This window comes from Galendromus occidentalis, unplaced genomic scaffold (assembly GCF_000255335.2).
Source record: "Galendromus occidentalis unplaced genomic scaffold, Mocc_1.1 scf7180000075782, whole genome shotgun sequence".
NCBI classification, from domain to species: Eukaryota; Metazoa; Arthropoda; class Arachnida; order Mesostigmata; family Phytoseiidae; genus Galendromus; species Galendromus occidentalis.
Genome location: NW_003803772.1, coordinates 227,328 through 246,517, shown reverse-complemented (window position 1 = coordinate 246,517; position 19,190 = coordinate 227,328).

Sequence of the window (19,190 nt, the reverse complement as noted above, 5' to 3'; positions counted from 1 at the left end):
ATTATTCTAGATTATGCTCCGTGCGCCGTGATGGCCGGTACGACGACTAGCGATATTAAACTAAACAAACAACAGAGAGAGGAAGAACGAAGTAGTGAAGTGAAATTGGCATATTTACGACACCTATTCACCTACACCGCCGCTGATATCGCTCAAAAAGACGAGCTACTCGCTTCGAAGGAGGAAGCAACAGAGGAGATAAGTTTTTCCTTCCTCTTTTTCTCTTGTCTACTTTTTGAACAGCGGGAGGTGTTTGTCATCGGACCACGCAGTCTGATCTCGCTAGCGCCCAGTGAGAGCATCGTGGAGTCCGTCCATCGTCACATTAACGGAAGAGACACTCATTTTCTCATGAAGCTCGGAGCTGGCCGTCTGGTCCCGTCACACTGACACGGTCGCCTTACAATCCTCTCTCCTCACGGCACTCACCGCGCTTCGACTTCCGTACGTGAAGATTATTCCAAGTTTCGGAATGACCAGTCACTAGTCATTACTCGTTTATCGAGCAAACAGCAACAACACTCATCAACAAAAAGGTTCCTAGGAGTAACTATGGAGCTCTTCTACGACTTCACAATATCTCCGCAGCGCACATTGAGCCTCGTCGTTCCTCAACTGAGCGCTCAGCGAACACCGATTCGCGTCGAGTCCGTCCTCGTCGAGAACACCGTCGCGCGGGGCTGCGGAGCCTTTGACTTCGACAATGACTGTCACTACAGTCACTTAAAGACGATGTCGCCGCCGAAGATTCCTTTAACTGCGAAAACAGCAACAAGGGCGCCGTCACCCTAACCAAGACTTTACTAGGCGTCCTAAGCCAAAACAACTTTTGTCGGCCTCTCATCGATTTCAAAGCGGACGTGTGAGTAGAGGAACACCGAACGAATCTACTTTCTCGAATTCAAGACCGTCACCACACCGTCGTTGTCATCATCATGGGCACCGTTAGTTTTGATTTGTAGCCGAACCGAACTATTTTGAAACATGGCTGGCTATGGGACTCCATCTGGATTTCCTGGAATTCTTCGCTACGAAAACAAGTGAGCAAGATAGGATTCGGAAAAAAAAACGCTCCCAGGGGTCGAGATCGACTCTTGGGAGAGTCTCCGATGCAGTTAGGTATTCCAGGCCGCGATCAAGCATGAATATTCCGCGGCGAGCGGCGATTTCGGCTCGAAATCACGAAAGCTTCGAAATTACGGCTATGCATCGTAATAATGAGCTCGTCGAAGTTGGTGGAATGAAAGGAGCGGAATCGCTCTGGGATTCGTCACGAATTCTGGAACAGCGCCAAATCGGGATTTTTCTACGATGTAGGATCTTCCTGAGCACCACACTTTTAGAGATCATTTCTTCCCGCGAGATTCGCCCCAGCCAAGAGCGATCTCTAGAATCTAGAAAACATCAAGATTCCCAGATGGGGGAGCTTGTCTTGAATCATCGTCCGGTTTTTGACCGGTCATGATCTCCGATGACAAGAGTCACACGTGTGTCAGTTGTCCCGATGGGAGTTTTATTGATATGTGGTCGAGGTCTGAAGCGTAATTAGCGTTTCAGTTCTGCTCCACTACTCGCATATATCAAGCTCCGAGAATGTGGGTCGTCCGAGGGTTCACCACCCTTGAACAGAACCAGTAAGTACGTACGATAAGCGAAAGAGCATCATGGGTACCTAATTGCTTACGGAGAAACGATGCACGGAGACCGTCATTGACAACCTTTTGCTTTTATTTCGCTCGTTCACGCTTGACGACGCCTCAGTATCAAAGTTGGTCGGAGCTGGAGCTGAACAAGCCACAGATGTCGATTCAGTTCCTTGAGAGATGTCTTCTCCAACTGATTTTCAGTCTGCCTCGCGGAGATCTTTTGGCGAGTCTTTCTTCGAAGGCTGAAGTTTAATTTTCATGTATTTCTCAACATCCGAGACACGACCGAGATCGAATCGGCCCGATGTCCGCTGTGATTGCGCAATACTTCACCAACTGGAGTAGTCTATTTGACCCCGCGTTGGTTCCGAGCAGGAGCCACGAGTGCGGCCGGCCGGACTGACCGACCGAGTGGCTGATAGACTGGTTAGCTTTGACCGATCGAGTGATATTGGAGCTTCAGGCTTCTGACGGGGAAGTAGGGGCGCGTGCGCGTTGAAAAAGAGAGAGCACGCGCCCGACTCGGACAGGAGAGAATCGTCGAGAAATGAATCATGGGACAGCTGCCGCTATTGGGTAACGGCAACTTTCAACACTCGTTACGGAATACCTTCCTGTCCGGCGGAACTCACCTCCCGACAACATTCAGAGCTCGCTGTACGGAGCCCCCTTTCGGCCGTCGCTTCTTGAGGTCGAGCGAAAACTCGCGAACACCGACGCGAGGGGACTTGCTGGATGCGAACCTTGTGCCGTAGAGCTAGTGGTCAACTCTGCCAGACATGTATGTATGCTCATTTCGGAACAGTATCTACTCCTGTGATCGAGCGCAGACCACAAAATAGCCATTCATTTCCCTATCAATAAAACAGTCGTAGGCCGGGAGAGTATCAATAGCGAGGGCTGACAAAGCGTTGAATAACCACAATGCGCATAAATCGAGGGAAACGATTGAAGCGGAACCACAGTAAAACTCGAATCCGAGAATTGAGACGTGTGGCCCACAGATGGACTCGGAAGGGCTGTAGGGGTGGAGGTGAGAAAGTGGCAGGGCGGGGGGCTTCGACAATGCACAGCTATATAACTAAACCCTTTGTACATGAGGATGTGGCTCCGATCCGATACGACTATTTGGCTCTGACAGACTGACTGCATGACTGACTGAGCCAGGCGAACTTGGCGAGACGGCGGAGAACTATCCTTCGAGGAAGTATTCGGCGATATTCTGAAGTCTCGTCGGTGCGTTGACGCTCGCCGTGGAGTCCTGTGTACTTCGGGCCCATATTCAATATTGCTACGGAAAATTAACCGCGATGCTCAAATTTCTAGTTCGGAGTCACGCCCACATATGGCTAGACTTCAGAGCTCTGGTGGAGGAAGCTTCCGAATGGAACGAGTATGCCGGCTGTAAACTCTGCTTATGTGCGGTTCGAGACAGAGCTATAAACCTCCCTCACGTAAATCTCTTTCTGGACATCACCGTGACGAATTTTCTCAAGAGAACGACAAGCGACACGAAGCTGTCTCTCAGCCGCGGTCGAGGGAGCCGAGAAGGCACCGCCACTCCATATGCTTTTAATGTTCGCGAAAGTTGCGGTTGAATCACGTTTCGTCCTCGAGCATATCGGTCGCGCCCGAGACGGGGCATCACAACAGAAACATGGGGCTGCTCATCTGAAAGCATCGGTTGCGAAGGTTGCATCTATGGTCCATTCTCGAGAACCACAAACGACTCTATTCGAATCTTCGATCGCTTCAGGGCGTAGTCTAGAACTCACTCAGTCCCAGTGCTGTCGGTGCGAAGTGGGCAGAGAACAGCCTGGACACCGCGACGGTGAGCGCATATCTTTTGGAGTAGATCGTGGCGACTAGCTATTCGGCCAAAATCGTTGCGCTCAAGATACACTTGTCCTTCAAGCGCGGAGCCCGACACCTCTGAATCAAAATGAGACCTTCGGCTCGATTGCGAGCTAGAACTTGAGACTCTTGAGAGCTTTGGGCGATCGTTGCGGATTAAACTCAATTTGAATCTCAAATTCGTCTTCTGATTATTCAAGCGGTCAATTGCGATAGGTCGGCATCAATGGTCCGGCTTTTAGGAGATCATGGACATCTGTATTCGTCCGCTCACTCAGCCGTTCATCCGAGCGGCTCTACAGGTTTGAGGACTTTCCTCCGTGAAGCTCGTCGAGGTTCCGAGATAGTCAAATCGGTGCGGCGACGGCGGCGGCGGCATCCGATAGGTAGCGGGAGTTTCAGGAGAACAGTGCATTGTTTTGTCGTGATGAGACAATTGTGCGGACCGCGAGTCGTTGCCCTTATCCTCGGAGCGCTGAGTGTAACTTGGTCGTCCGCTAATCCTGAGCGGTCCGCTCCTCAAATTCAGTGCACAGATGGGGAGGTCATCCAGGAAGTCCAGTTTTGAACTTCAAGAAGATTAGCTAAAAGCTTCGAGCCTCGTTATCCAATGCGAGCGAAATCGGCTGTTTATGTCTTTATTGAGCTCAGCCAACGCTTCGGCCGCAACGAGCAGTTGGTACACGTTGGTGTCGAGATCAGGCATTCAACTACCTACCTTATTGTGATAGCAGGAGAGAAGGTCCCGATTGGTCCCGATCGGAGTGGTCTCCGAGACGGGAAGACCTCCTCTGGCCGTTGAGGAGCGCTCCCAAGCGTCTCCTCAGACATTATCTATTCCTTACCTCGAGGGATAGGGACGGCCATTGTCCCAACATTCATACATGGTGTGTAATCACGAGACGTCCGAGAAATACAAAAATTTTGCTCCAACATCATCGTCGACGATTTTATCATACGCATACAGATTATCTCAACTTCATCCATGAGCCGGCGATATGAACAGGAGTCCCGATCGAACTTACTGTGGAGCTGAGGGAAGGGGGCTGGGTCGCCCGGATGGGCTCGAGTCTCGTTTGGTCTCGAGCTCCAAGTCCGCCCAGCGTCAGTACTTTCCGTCAGAAGAGTCTCCTACGATCTATGAATAAACGCTGCTCTTCATCCTCGTTTTCTTATTCAGTAGATAGAAGGCAGTTCGTGATATTTTTCCCATTCGCCGAGTCCGAAAACTGCTCTTCGAGGAGAGCCCTCGAGAGGGCTTGTCGTACGCTGTCCACTTCAAGTTCATTCCAATACATACTGTCACAATCGCTTCAAAAGCGCCCTTTGCTCAGATGACATCCTACATCATGCTCTGCGGAAGTCTCCTCCAGACAAGGCGGCTACGAGCACGGCTGGCTCTGAATGCAATCTTAACCCGTTGAGTACCGCCGTGTCTGGCAGAGCCCGTGAGACTTGCCTACTCAAATCTCCCCACTTCGGAGCTGGAGTGGTGTTCGAGTGTGTAGAGCACACAATCGTCAAAAGTGCAACAGGACTCGGGTATAATGCGCAACGAGCAGCAATTGTGTTCACGTCGGCTCACGGAGGAATATTGCTCCGAAGAGAGGAGACCCGATTCTATTGAAAAAAATTGCTATTCCGAATCGTCTGGCGGCAAACTCTGTCGATACCCTCACGCCCTAGCGCTTGTCTATATTGAACATCGAGATCCCCGGGGAATCACACAAGAACAGATATATTGGCCACCACTTGCTTGCCACTCCGTAAACAGGGTGTGTTGTCGACCCCGACAATGAGACTCTCTGAAATATAACAAAGTGCTCGGCGCTTTCCTCTATCATCCATCGGGGTTTCATCAACTTTCCACAAAACCCATGGGCGTGAGCTTCCCCCTGACCCCCCCTCTCAACATTGGCGACAGTGATTGCCAGCTAAAAGAGTCGGTGCGGTTGCCCGGGAAAAATTAAGTAGGAAGACTCCTTGGAGATACGGCCATTCATATTGCTTCGAGCTTACGCTTAAGCGTCATCGGAGTTCATGTTCAAACCTCTCAGTCAGGATTCTGAACTCTATTGGGGTCAATGGTAGATCTGTTCTGTTGGGAATGACGAGCCGATCGACGTTCCGTTGAACGGGATCCGAACCGAACACTTTGAGCTACACTTGATACGGTTTCATGTGATCCCATAGATGGCTGACTGCGGATGAATGAACTCATCACAGACCGGCGAGTCCGAGGTGACGATGATACAGACTGAGATGATGGCACTAGGTAGATCAAGAGCGCTCTACTAATACTGACACTTGTTGCGCCAAGTGGATAGCGATGGAATATGAAGGAAATACGGGCCGAAAGCAGTGATTTCCCCCTCGCGAACCGCTTCACTGCTCGGCAGCCCGCTAGCGGAAATTCTGGGAAGCACCCATATCCCGTCCACTCCCCCACTTGGGCAGCGTTGCGATATCCGGATGGAATTGCCATCGAAGATGATCTACTCATCGGATCATTCTTCGCCTCTGGAGATTAGCTCTGCCTTCCCGGGAAGCCTCACGGAGGCTCGTACGGTCGCTTCCACGGGAAGCTCAGATAAGGGTCATACCTTTGAATTATCAGCTAGCGCTCGCATCGAGTCGCGGCGGCGGTGATACTCTTGCTCTCTGAGTTCGCCTCAGTTTCTCAATCCTCTCATACGACGCTGTGATTTGAATCCTCACTCCTACTTACATTTTTTCTTGACTCTATCACAGGTACTGGCGAGTTTCTTGTCAGCAATCTGTCGCGATCAGAATCTCGTCAACAACCCCCATAACATGCGGCATGACCAACTACATCGCCGAGCATATTACCGCATGCTTCGAGACATTGTCCGAAGGAGCCGCTGCTACTGCTGCCGTTGGGAGCTTGTCCAATAAAAAGCCCGTTGTGTTGTGAGTTGAATGAAGTGTCTGTACTCCGTCTGTCTTTCTTTCCTCCTGATTGTCCGTCGGTCCCTCTTTCTTCGTGAATACTACTCGACGGCGGGTGGCATCATTATTTTGAGCGTGATTGCAACCTTGACTTTGAGAGGTCATCGAGAATGAACAAAGCGACAACAGGACCCCATTGAAGCAACATGTTGCCACGAGTACACTGCCACCAGCTAAACTCTCCCATGAGGCTCGAGTGATTGTGTCCAGATTCGCTTGTTCCCAGCTGAGATGGCAACTTTTTTTATTCTCCGCTTCTCTCCGAGAGAGAATGCACTCTTCTGAATCTGCGACTTGTTCGAATGTTGCTCAGTCTCATTTCTCGGGTTCTAGCCAGGTTCCGGGATCGAATTCGGAAACAGCGTTTCTCGACCGCTTTGGCGACGCTACGCAACGCGGACGTTCTGGGATCGATTGCGGACCAGATGAAAATGCTCGGGGTTTTTTCGGACTCACTTTCGATCGGGGGTGCGTGCACTCGCGCTCTGAGCAGGCGCATATTGGGCCAACAGAAGGCTTAAGCGGCGCACTCATCCTTTTGTGAATAGGTCAGCTGCGTCTTATCCGGTTTTTCTTTGATCCGCCAGTCGACTCATTGCTCCGAAAAAAAGGTTAAAGGAAGATAAGCTCGGACGACCGGTCAGCCAACGAAGCAAGCAATAAGGCAGACGGGCAAGCGGCCAGGCAACCAGGCACAACATACAAAAGCTCACCCGTTGCTTAAGCCCAGTCACCGTAACAATTCCTTAAGATGCTCCGATGCAAATCAAAGCTTTGAGGTCTGCCTTTCGGTAGTTTAGCTCGATCGCTCGGCATCTGGTGAAAATATTCTAGTTGATAGCGAAAGCAGACTATCTGGGATCCGGCCGCATTCATTGTCCGAAAGGAATAACTTCGATTAGAGTTTGCGCTCCGGGCCACGTTTTCTCGTGCATTATCCGCGTTGATCGCTCACGAATGTTCTCTCTCTCGCTCTCCCCCGGAGGGTTTCTGAGAGCGCGGCGGGCGAATCAACAAGTTCCGCCACGACTTTGATTTTCTGAATTATACGCAGATTTCGAGAAGCAAGATAAGATGACGAGTTCCGACACTGCTGAATGAAGTCGGTTTCCTTGACGTAGTTTTCTGCCGTCGTTGTTCCTCGGTCGGCCTCACTTTTGCTATTACCCTCGCCGTGCTCTCGGAGGCGGAGTCTAGAGTGGAGATCCGCCCAGCTTTCCAATGTTACGGCCGGTCCGCTTTCAGCTTTGAGCAAATGGAGAGAAGCAGGCGATGAAAAAAAACGGTGCCGCATGTTTTTCCTTGCAACTGAGCGCCGTGATTCTCTCTTTCATCGTGCAAAGGCGGTGTCTGTTTAATTCAGACGAGAGCTGACGTCAACTCCCCGCTCGCTGCCGAACATGGCGCGAGAGTCGGAGAAATTAATAAGAGCACCGAGAGGGGATTTTCGCGCTTCCGTGACTCTAGCATCAACAACTGCACAACAACAACTGCGGGTTTTCATCTCGAAGGAGAACCTCCGCGCGCTCAAAGGCTGCGCGCGCCACGGCCACGGCGAGGCCGGGAAACGGTCTGGCAGGAGAAGCCGGAAAAATCAGAATTTCCATCTGAATGTACGGAATCCTAGCCGGCTCGGAACATTCTCATTTTCAGAACCGAAGACGCACGGGCTCAGTTGGTCTCCCATCGTTCTGACCGCGGTCGGTCGTTCTGCTCGCGCTCCACCTGGAGAGCGCTTTTAATATCGAAATTTACGAGAGACCTGACTTTCTAACGGGATGTGCTAATTCGGAACTTTACGATATCTACTGACCAGAGATCGTACTGCCTGTCTTGTTAACTTCGGAGAGAAATAATTTGGCGACTCGCGAAAGGTGCGGCGAATAGCCCCGTCAGAGAGACCTAATGCGGGAAATGCTCGATGCTGGAATTTCGCTTTCTGAGGAATATCGTTATCTCTACGCATCGGAGTCGGGCACGCACTTCGAAGTCGTAGATCGAGTCATCTCTGAATGAAGATCGAGGAGATTCTCATTGTCGATGGCGGAGCCTCGATCCACCGGGTGCTCTTGGAAGCTGTTGCAAATTTCTCCAGTGTCTCGTCGTATAACTCAAGCTCGAACGATACAGGAAAACAACACTTCCTACCTGACTCTGAGAACGAAGAAAGAAACAGTAAAGTCTCCCAAAACCACAAATTTATGTTTCCTTTGATGGTATTCGAAAGCTCAACAAACTTCAGCAAAAAAAACTTCAATGGAATTCGTTTTGCCTCGGCTGGCTGTCCCGTACGGCCTCAACTAGGTCTGGAGAGGTCTTGGAGACCGTCCGAAAGAACCAAACACGCAAGACCAAGGAGCTCCATCATCATGAACCCGTGATCTATGCTTCCGACGACGCGTCGTACTTTCCGACTCGCAGCTCTAGGTTGTTCAGGAGCGAATGAGTGAGTTGGTGTCTGTGAGTGTTTGAGGGGGCGCCATGGAACTCACGTTTCCGCTCGCGTTGATTCGAACAACGGGAATACGACAAACAAAGGGACAAGCAACCTATGCGCAATTCCCACCCTTCCCACTTTCCCCTTTATCCCAGTCCAACTTGACTCGAGCAAGCAGACGGGCGCGCGAGCGGGCGGCTCGCTGGTGATGCTGCTGGTTCTTCTCCATCCGCCCCCGCTCCGAGTTCAAGTCGAGCGACTCGTTGAGCTTAACACGAAAAGTGACGAAGTGGAAATTGAGCTGGTCGCTCTCTACTCGCCTACTGTTGAAATAAGGAACAAAAGACGATTGGCAAACATGTTTCTGCCTTGCTGAACAGTTAGGGGGTGTCGGCGCTCGCGCCGCCACGGGCCGAGCGAGACTGTCTCCTGGACGTATGGATTCGTCACTCCCGAATCGCATCCTCCAGCGCGAGCTGTGGTTCTTGCGGGAGCCTCCGTGAGTTTCCGGAACTGAGACAGGCTCGAAAATCCTCTAAGCGAGGCCGAGCTGAGATGAATCCAGCCGTTGAGGAGCAATCATCGCGCCGATCCAGGCGAGCCTTGCACATCTTCTGCCTTCGAAACCTTGAACTTCATTTTTTCGAACTCTCGCGGAGATAACTGTAACTCGACACGTGGTCTCTTGTTGAAGTGGCGGCGACGACTGACTCTTCATGCCGTAATAATTCAATCATGGCTAGCCACAATGCCGGTGCCTTCTCCCGAGAATGCAGACTCCTCGACAGAATAAGATTGCACAATATGAAAAGCCCAGCTCGCCGAGATGGACGCAGATCGACATTTGGCGACAACATTCAGTGAAACTCAGCGGAGGTAGCGACGTCTCTGTTGAATCTGTATTGTCACGATGACCATAACATAAGGCATGTTTCGTCGATTGTCCTCTCATTCTACGACGACTGAGTTTCCTCCGCGTATGGGGAACGCCTCCCCACGAGAAGTGCAAAATGACTTGTTCAGAGAAACCTCTCCACCGTTCTTCTTATTATCGACGGACGGAGAAGATGAACTCAAAGTGAAAAATTATTCATGCAAAGTCCAAGATTTGGACCATTGTAGCTTCGGTGATCTCGGTGTCGTTGAGATGTTTGACTTTTCCTCCCAACCGGAGAACAGCAGGTCAAGTGAGCTCGGATCGACTCGTGCTGGAGAGCGAGAAGCCCAGACAGCGTTGTCGGAAGCTTCTGCAAAGAGACTAACTCTTTCTTCGCTGGCAAACAAATTTGACATTTAGGCTCATTCTTCCTCATATGAACATTTTATTCTTGTTGCTCATGATTGACGTCTGAATGACAGCCTCACCTAGGCTCAGAAGCGCAGTAGCGTGATCGCCGTTGAGTCGGAACGAAAACTCGAGCTCCAGTCGTTCTCAACGTCGGCATCATGGATCTGAGAGGTCTGCTTTCTCAATTGTTTCTGAACTGGCTCAACCGTGTCGGTTCCGCCGTTGGGAAGAGCTCCCGAACGAGAATCGTGATGGTTAGGCAAAGTGATTCAATACCGCAGTTGAGGCTCGACCATCCTGGTTGGGAAAGGCAAATCTCGAAATGGCTCTAGAGGCAAATCGAGTTGAGAAGAAGAAACGCAGTGATTACGACAGGGGGTCGGGGCTCGTATAGTTAGAGAAGAATCCTCTCGCCGGTCAATGGATGGGGTCCCTCAAGCCATTTTCCGCTTTCGATGATGAACGGCACCACATTTCCGAAGGAAGTTCGTCGGCGTCTCCGCTCTTTCGCTGAAGGCTTTTCAATCCCTCCACTGAGTAAATGAGGATAACACTCTTGTGACTTCAGCCTGCTGTTCTCCAACCCGATCGTAACTCTAGAAGTTCGCTCTGAAACTCGCTTGTTGGAGCCAGATATGATCGAAGCAATAATTCATAGCCTTCGGCTGCCAAAAGCCAAAGAAAGAGATCAAAATCTCGGAGATATGGCTGTGCGATGCTGATCTACCTTTCTGAAAGTCTCGTTTGTTTCGGAGCAGCCGAGTTTCGGTGCGGCATGACCCCTGACATATCGCCTCAAACTTACGAAAGTTTTCCTAGAGTGTAACTTGCTCCCGTCGTGGGACTCCGGTTGTCCGGCTCACAGAGTTGACCAAGTTCGCCATGGAGTCGATGCTCTGAATCGTGATTGTCCCCGAGCCGCCACAGCATCTTGTTTCGCGCGTAGGAGTTCGCCGATCATTTCGCTGAAAACGATACGGAAAATAAGGGGTCTAACTGTCACATCCTGTCGGAAACAAAGCAGTACGACTCAGTGAATTATTGCTTCCTGACTTCCGTCTGTACGAATTCCCGCCAAAAGGTGAGCCACAAATAAAGATGAGGTTGGACGAACTGCAAGAGTGAAAGCATCGCTGGCCTTTGGGTGCCCGGTCGAACGAGTTATGGGTCCTCTGTCAGGCCGTTGCATTGTCCGAGCTCGCACAATGAAGGATGGAAGCATCAGGAGGGTATCTTCCTCTTCTTCAGCTGAGGCTCCGTCAAGACGAGACCTCGATCGGACCTTCGCGGGCTGAGCTCCGATAGATCGAGTCCATCTTCTCCGGGGAAAAACCTTCCGCATATCGGGGGAGCAATTATTATTATACCCATTAAGCAGGTTGCGCAAGGATCGTCGAACGTGCCTCGGGGTACCGCAACCCGCCGATACCGCTGTCTGGCACCTCCGTCGAGCTTGTCATGCATGTAGACGAGCGACTCATACGACATGTCATAAATGATTTGTATGTACCTATGCTAGATTTCTGTCTGACTGCAGGCGAGAAAGACGTGGGGTCTCACTCTAAACGAGAAACGAAACATTTGAATAAAGCCGTGAGCAAATATGAGCCGGCTCAGTGGACGCATAGAGCCAGCAGTCAACCCTTTGAGTCGGGAAAAAAAGCTTTCTTTGTGATCTGGGCGCAGCAAATTCGTAAACACAATCGCAAGCGATAGTCAAGCGATAGCTCAGAACAGTCACCTGGTCCGTATGTGGGTGCTGTCCCAAAGAATCGACTAAACGAAGAGCGACTTGCGAGCGAGAGATGGCGGACGCTCGGACGGACGAGCGGGCGGGCGGACCGGCCGGCGATTGACCGACCGATCGACCGAGCCGAACGAAGGAAGAAAGGATTGTGACGCCTCACACCCTCGTACTTAATATTCATTTAAAATATTCTGTTTCGCACCGATCTCAACAACACATTGATTGATCGATCTATCCATCTCAAGGGAACTCCTTTAGCATCCCTATATCTGGTAGATGGTGTCTTCCCCCACGCTACGGGAGCTGCTGTGAAGGCTCGAGCATTTGAGAACCGCGACTCAAACTCCGTCAAGCTTTCCTCCACCTCGCAATGCAGTCAGCTCGACAGATCATATCGCCCTAGCCTTAAATCAAGCGCGATCAGTTATCAAGCGTATCATCGATGGATCGACTTAAACAATCCTTGCGGGAATTTTTCTGCCGCCGTAACTCCGGGCTGTGTTGCTCTGTTCCGCTCCTCTGAGCTCTCTAGAGAACAGAACGAACCTTACCGCTTGCCGCGGAGCTTCTGGCGCGCCAGCGAGGGCTGTTGCGAATCCAACCCTTCTTCGAGTGCGTGAGCTTCGCGCTGATACTCGGATGAATGAATTTCGTCACGCTTGTCGTTGAAGATGAGGATGGACCTCTTAACACAATAGGTCTTCAGTCGATCTCTTGTCGCAAGCCGCGCCGATGTCTAGATGGGGTGCTCTTCTGCTCAAGCTGTCCGGTGAACTAAATCTGTTCTGCGCCATCAAACTCCGCGGAACCCTTTCGGTAACGATGTCCGCATATCTCTGCCTCGTGACACTGAGCGTTATGGATCTCATACGGAGGCTCTGCGATGAGTTGCTCTGGTACACAGGAAGGATGGCGCGATCAACTCAAGAGTCTACGCTGGGCGGATCCGAAGCCCCCGATCTAGCTCCCTGTCCGGGGTTCGGAAGAAATTTTGACGAGTGAGCCAGTTCTTCGGATTTCGTTTTTGCTTCAGGCTCTCAAACTGGTCAGAGAATTTTCTCTCGAGCTGCTCGAGATCGGCGCCGAGTTGCGGGTCATTTGTGTGTCTGTGTGTATGCAACAGACTCGCAGCGCAATTACAATACACGCTGAGACAGAGGTGCCTCACCACTGTAGCTAGTGGACCACATCCTGTTGAGTATATTTGTACGATTCGGTGTTCGATCATGTCACGGCGCTTTTAAAATCTTGTTTGGCTAATCTAGCAACATACTGTTCCATCATGATGTCGCAACGGCAAACAACAAAACACGCACACACTTTGGTTACGCAGCGGTGGTCAACATTAAATGACGGATCGTTGCAACTTTGTCTCTCGAACCACCAGCTCCCATGTTTCAGAGGATCTTAACAAAGGCAACTGTTGGACTCGACGACCAAGACACGAAGAAGCACATGCGGCTCCAGTGGATTCGCAAGAGTCTGCAATTTCGCTCCGATCGTCGCCGAATTCGCCGAGCTATACTCCACGCATCTCGGAAGCGTTTTTCTATCGAGAGCGGAAATAGATTCGGAAAGTACTTCTGGTCCGATTGTGATCCCCCAACGCCAGAATTTTCACGGTGATTTTGTGCTATCAATTACCTTCCGATTCGGAGGAAGCGAAGGGTATTTGACATTTTCTCTTTCTGTAAATACATTCACTTCAGCTCCGTCGTTGCCAAGTTAGGTCGACGAACTTGCCGAGAGGTCATTCACCCGCAACGTTGCCACAGTCGCTGTCTGAGTCGTTGCGGCTTCAGCGCGAAGCTCGCCGTTAATTCTGACCACCTCTGGAATCTACTTTCTACGAGTTTCACCGACGACAGCGGAGCGTTCTGTCGTCGACGACTCTCCTCGATCCCCAAAAATCACAGGGCGGCCGGAGTTTGGGTGATGCGGAATGTAAGCAGCCCCTGATTGAGTGTGATGGTCCTCAGTTGGAGGATAGTAATCGATGAGTCTCCAAGTCCGGAGAACATGCCCACAATGGGTCTCGATCGGGTTCTTCGAAGAGCCGCCCGAACTCCTCGAGATTTCACCAGAGTGACGATTCGCGACTCGCGAGCCATAGGTGAGCGCTCGAGACTCATTATCCAGATGAAATGATATTCATCGTCCTCATAATGATTATGATTGATGATAATCAGTTGACGATTCGTCGAGAAGTGCCGTGTGCGGCCAATCTTAGTTGGAGGTTAGTCCATACCATGAGGTCGTGAGCGAAAGACGAACTTTCAATACTCTCGTCTGTATCCCTCTTCAAGCTCCCCCTACTAGCAAGGGCTCTAATCTGCAAGGACTGGAACAAGTTTGAGGTTTGCATTATCATCATGCTTCCTGTCCGTCCGTATTAAATTCCCGTCCAAGCCAATGTGAAGCAGCGCGAGCGAACTTACGGGAACATTCAGCAGGCTGAAGTCAATGACCGGCGTGCGTTAACGTCCTCGGTTCAGTGACCTCAAAGGAGATCTCCACTACTATACGGCCGTCACAGAGAGCTCACTTGCTCGGGCAACTCATTCTAGCACCGCGCAGAAATCATCGACACACGCAAGCGCGACAGCGGGCACTGCGTAGAAGACGAGAGAGAACCAAACAGCTGATCGGTCTCTTGACACTTTGTGGTTCAAGTTCAGAACCTTGAAAGTATTCGGGGAGATGCTACTCGCATCAGGCCCACGCCATAAAAGTTCTTGGCGTATCATGATACCCGCTCGGAGCAACTCCGGGGGAAGTTCCTCGGAACTCCGATCGTCCATTCATCCGCCTTCGAGCTCCGTTTTATGCATGTATGTGCATATCTCGTCTAATTGAATCTATCTTGAGTGGAAGGGGAAAATGGAGAGCATATGAGGCATCCCCCGATATTTTCTTTCGCTTCGGGAGTTTGACGCTGTCTCGACATAATGAGTTCGATTTCTTCTCGGGGTCAGGGGCCGCCGCTACCAGGGGCTCACGATCAGCGAAAGGAACCTTGATTTTCGTCCGTGTACTTCACGCGGCCAACGTCGCAGTTGGCCGGTCGGAAAATCGACGCTCCCAGATATCTGGCGGTGCCCTGTAAACACCCCTTCCCATGAGTTTCCGGAAACATTGAGTCGTGAACGCCGGAATCAGGGAGCTTTAGAACTTCTCCTAGAGCGTATAGTTTGTGTCGGTCGGAGTACCGTTGCACAAGGATCCATGCATGATCCACGTGTTTGTTTCGGATGATTCTGATCCATACAGAAATCGTCCGGCCACAGCAGAGCAAACGAAAATCGTCAGTTGTCAGACGAGCAAAGCAAACAGGCAAGCAGGCAGGCAGAAAGCGACCGGATGCTGGTCGCATCGTCGGCCGTAGGTCTAGAGTTGTTCACTTTCTGTTCGGTGAAGTGCCTCTGGGGTCGATGCACGGTCGGACGTTGACTTGCCGTCCACGGCTTCAGCGAAAAAGTGACGGACTGACTGACTAACTGATTGAGGAACGGATGATGCAATTCGACCAGAATGCACAAGAGAATCGAGATGGGATGCCGATCTTCTGTTCTTCATGCATCTCATTCACTTATCCTATTTCATCCGGGAGCTCGAGGCTCGGTAGAGTCCGGATCGACTGCTCAACCTGGAGGGTGGGAGATGGGAAGATAATTTTTCCCTTCAGATGGGCGACGCCCTGTACATATTCTCTGTGTACGTGGAGTCACGGACTGGGAAAGTCGAGAGCCTTGTCCGGGCAGAATTCATCACGGATACAATGCCCTCTTCGATTCCGTTTCGTTCTCCCTAAGCCAGAAAATGGCACCGAAAAATCTTTGACCGTGCAGAGAAAACTTTCTGCTTCAGCTTTCTTCTGTCACCATTGAGTCGTCGACGAGTTTCTCGACGTTTTTCGGTTGTTTGTCGACGCCGCGCCGTCGCTGCTCAAGTGCGCAGTTGTACATCCGAAAGGGTCGATGCCCTTCGAGCAGAAGGGCGAGGAGTGAAAGTGTACCTTTTCGCCGGCCGCGACCCGCCGTCGGACATAGCGAAGATCCATCCGATTGGATCCATGCGCTGCATAGCTATTGACCAGGTAAGTCGCCCAGTGAGCCATCCAGAGGTGCACTGAATTAAGCAAGCCTGGCGGAATTGGCGTCGGAGTTTCTGTCTCTTCTTGCTACTTAGCACGAGAAGCGGGTATGGGAGCCGTCGGAAAGCTGTCTGCGAGGTTGTCGGCCGGCGCTTATCACGCAGCAAGTTGAGTAACTCTTGCTCACTTCTCGACGAATCATTACATGCTCCCAGCTATTCACCTCGTTTCCATTCAAGTCTTCTCTGGCTCACGGAAAAACGGATTTAATGCCGAGCTCTCATGAGAATATCGTGCAAGCCACATCTTAGGAGGATGGAATTCGATAAATCATCCTCAATACGAAGGATAGCCCTCACTGAATGAGTGAGATGCACGGCACTACAGTGTTTGTGGGAAAAGCATGGAGGAGATGAGAAGCAGAACGGCCAGAAATCACTCTCATCGGTTATTCGAACTCCCGAGGGTGCTTGGCAACGAGGGCTCTTGTTCTAATGTTGTTATTATCGGAAGGATTTTGTGGGAGTTGAAACGCATTGGCTGCATCATGCAAATGTCCGCTGGACGCCGAAACAAAATGCGTTTTCTACCCACAATCTCGCGGGTCATTGGCCCTTCCCAGGGAGAAATCGGCTGGAAAACAGTCGACCGTTCAAGGGACGCGTACACCGTTGGCTGGAAAGCTCTGGTGATGAGCGAAAACAAAAGAGCTACTCATATGATTTCGAACCCCAATAACCTTTTTTCTCGACCGCGTCCCGCGATAATTTCCGGGTGATCGGGAGACCCCCCCAGGGATCGAATCTCGGAGTCGAAGAAAGAATGTTGGTGCGCAATTTTTCTCTCGAATCGAGAGGACATCTAAAATCATCCTCACCGAGGCGCCACCGGCCAAAATAATCTGTTTTCGGGCTCCAACGCTATACCCTCGGTTCGCTCTGGCTGGCCGTTTCTGATAGTTGCTCTTGGGGCGTCGTCACCTGTTTCCTCCTGACGTGACGTGAAGCCGGGTGAGGTCTTTGACCGGGGAAAGTTTTGAAAGCGAAGCCCTCTGGTGGAACGCCGAGAAATGGCGTGGAACAGTGACTGGCATGCGTTGGGTTACTAACCTCTCCTCGCTTCCTCCTGGTGTTGTTCGCCTCGAGCCCCACACAGCACCGAAGTGAGCGACGTCATGGCGTGGGCAGCCAGAAACCAATGTATCCATCGAGCTGGAATGCTACGGCTTGGCGATTTGCGACTATCGGAGCCTGATGTATGTACATATATGATGGAGAATGATATATCGCGAAGGGTCACGGATTCTCGAGGGTGTTCCCAGTAGGAGGACTTCGAGCGCCTGCCCCGGAAAATATCACCCGATCGCACTGGAGACCATCCCGGATTCAAGTGATACGTTGATGAGTGAGATCGGTATCCCTCTCGTGGTCGGAGGAGTGGCAGGAACTCACCCCATTTCTAGGCAGGAATAGATCCTATATTCCTCGAGCAAATCTTCGGTTGAGGCAGTCAGGGTCGCTGGATCGCCGTTCCATTGGACCTCTCGACGGGCTCGGCAATGCACCAGCGCGGCTTTCAAATGCTTGGATCGGCTCGAGACCGTGAGGCTCTGTATCTCGAATTCCGGGTGCCCTACGGAATCCTTTCGATTTTTCTCACCGCTCGAGACCTATCAGCGAGAGCCTCGAACGCCTCCCTGGTGGTAAGGCTGCCTTCTGTAAAGCTCAGAGCTGAAGCTCCGTCCCGATTGACTTAGATTGAGTCTTGCTCCGATCTCGACGAGTTCTTCCCCTCCACAGTCTATCGGAGTTTACATATTCCGATCTCCAAGGGCCTCTTCCATCTTTTCTTCTATCACGGTGATTCCGAACTATGGCGTTCATCGTCAGAGTTTTCAGATCACCAGATTTTTCAGACCGAGAGCGATTTCTTCTTTCTGGAAACTCTCCGTCAGTTGAAGATAGGTATTCACGGCACATACGATAGTACACAGTGTGCCTGCCTTGGAAGCTCGAGCTTTTTTTTCTCTGATGATTCTTCTCTTGGTCGGCACGATGTCGGGTCGGGAATGCATCCACAGTAGCACCCTGTGTTCACCTCATACAGAGAGGACTATCAATTGGAGCAGTAAATACTTCAAACTGCGGTCGGTCAGAGATTCGCCAGAGCTCGAGTCCAACCCCTGATCATTCATTATTACGCCACGAGAGACCGCGTGGCCCAATAAATCAATCCTCACAAAAGACTGACTGATGTGCTGCCTTCTCGAGTTCTTGTGATGGAACTTCGGTTTGAATATTCGCCCATGCTTTCGGATCATCTACCTGCGATCGGTTCGGAGAAAATCCACGAGCTGAGAAAAATCCGCTACAGGTAGAGCATCGAATTCGACTCCCTGCAGCAAATAATCAGAAATTCGTTTTTCAGCGCAAGTATGAATGCGTAGCATTCTTGCTCGGAGTTCTGAAGCCTGTGAGGACGACCAGCCATAATGAGCGCTCGTTTACCCTCGCCCTCATTATCGGGCGGGAATCCTCCGGCGGAAACATTCCCCTGCAAGGAAATTTTCCGATGTCGTTGAAATGTCTCCCTCGCCCGAGGATCGATAAATATCATCTCTCTGGGCTCAAAAGCGGCTTACGAATGGAACTCGATGGTTTAATACCCACATCAGAGATATCAGCATGTAAAAAGAGCTATCTCGGAGAATTCTACCGTTCATAAGGATTGGGATCAAAACCCCAAGGCGCCCCCAGATCGGAGAAACAGCCATCGAAAGTACCCACGAATAGTAACATGCGTATGCGGAAGAAGAACACATTTGTTGTCTGTCCTTGAACGCCATCGGGGCGGCCCTAGGCCGAGGCTCATACCGAGGGGGAACCGAGAAGCCAGACGACCGCACATCGATTTCGGGCTTCCGAGAAGAAAAATCAGGTCAGAAGATACGGGAAGTGAAAACGCACGCCCTTCTGTCGGTAGGAGAGGGAGGAGTATGTAGGTACGTCCGTCCGTCCGTCCACTCCAAAACTTCAGGATTACTCGATTGTCACCGTCGTGAACGAACAAAGAGACTGAAGGCGTTGAATAAGATATGGTGTCAGACCTTAGGACTTAGATCCACCCAGGCTGAGCACGGTCGGGGACGACCGGTA